Consider the following 1713-nt stretch of genomic DNA (forward strand, 5'->3'; position numbering starts at 1 on the left):
TTGCAGCTATGCATTCAGATTGATACGATTTCCATCAGCATTGATGTCTCACCTTAAACCATTGCTTCGATTTACCATTCTAAAACTTTGTTATCAATTCTTATCAAGGAAAAACAAGACTTGACATTTGAAGAGGCCACGTTTTCCCTCACCTGTCTTCCTTTGTATTTTCCTTGGTATCTTCCTCTAACCTACCTGCCATTCTGCATACATATTCACATCCGGGTTGTACATTTATTTAATGTTCTTCCCACAGATAAAGGGAAATATTTTACGTTCGCCGCCCGCAAACATCTTTGCCAGTATATATATACCCAGTGAAGCAATATATAAATAAGGCAGTAGAATGGCAGACGGGTTACAGCGTCCCGGGCCATCAAAGACAAGCCCTGCAATTGGATGAGATCTATCGAAGAGCAACTGAAGTTGGCTGGGTTAATTTAGTTCATGGGGAGGGTAGGTAGGTATTAAGTGCAGATCATACAAGATTAAAATACTGTTTGTGTCCAGTAAGTCCCTTACAACAATAGGATCATGTGACCCTTCTCACGTCATACATAATTTGCCGAATCTCCAAATTTGAATTTTCAGGACATTAGGCCTGGGGCGTCGCCGCGGAGGTGCCGAGGACTTGTTGGAGAAATCCATTGTGGGCGTGATGGGTGGCATAATCTTAGGCCACCTGTTCGTGGCATGCAATTTCTCCCGTGGCCACCTGGGCGCCGTTAGTGGAGACGAGATGGGTTTGGGTGAGTGACCTGTTTCTTTCATGTATCTAGTTCAACGTTTGGATCGTCTTTCTGGGTCGATATATTTTCTTCTGCTGGCTGGCTTTGTTTCTCCTTGTTTTCTATCTTGGTCTCGGTTGCCTGACGCACCCTCCTCTATTTACTATAAACATATTATTGAGTCTATATGAATGTATGTATGTATGTATGTATGTATGTATGTATGTATGTATGTATGTATGTATGTATGTATGTACGTACGTACGTATGTATGTATATATGTATGTATGTATGTACGTATGTACGTACGTATGTATGTATGTATGTATGTATGTATGTATGTATGTATGTATGTGTGTGTGTATGTGTTTGAGAGTGTGTCCTGTGTGTACATATGCACACATGAATACACCCGCCCACACACACGCACAAACACACTTCTGGTAAGGTTAACAGGTGCACGCAATTCCTTTTGCCCAGTGAACATGTTTTGACGGAATAATATTTCGACTCCTTTCAAGTCAATCACTTTTAAAGAGGTTTACTGTTTTCTTTCCACTCAACTGTAGAATGTTCTAGGTGTCTTTCCTTTGTAAATAGACCCATTTAGGGCTTATCCTATTTTTCTTTTCCCTATTTTTCTTAATTTAAATGTTTATATTTTTGTTTTGTGTTTAATTCTGTTTTTTGTTGTTGTTGTTGTTGTTATAGTCGACGTTGATCTTGTCGTACACATATTTATTGATGTTATCGTTCTTCATCTTCGTCGTCGTTGTTGTTGTTGTTGTTGTTTCTGCCATCGCTGGATATGTTTTTTGCTGGTAATTGACTTCCTTGATGACAGATGTTAATGAAATTGTATTTAGTTTTAAGGTCGATCAATGGAACTAATTAGAAAACGATTTTTGCCTAATAACAATTTTTCGTTCGTTTGTTTTTAATATTTTTTTTTTCACGTTTCAATCGTTCATTGATTTCTGGCGAA

The sequence above is a fragment of the Octopus sinensis genome, linkage group LG8 (assembly GCF_006345805.1).
Source record: "Octopus sinensis linkage group LG8, ASM634580v1, whole genome shotgun sequence".
Lineage (NCBI taxonomy): Eukaryota > Metazoa > Mollusca > Cephalopoda > Octopoda > Octopodidae > Octopus > Octopus sinensis.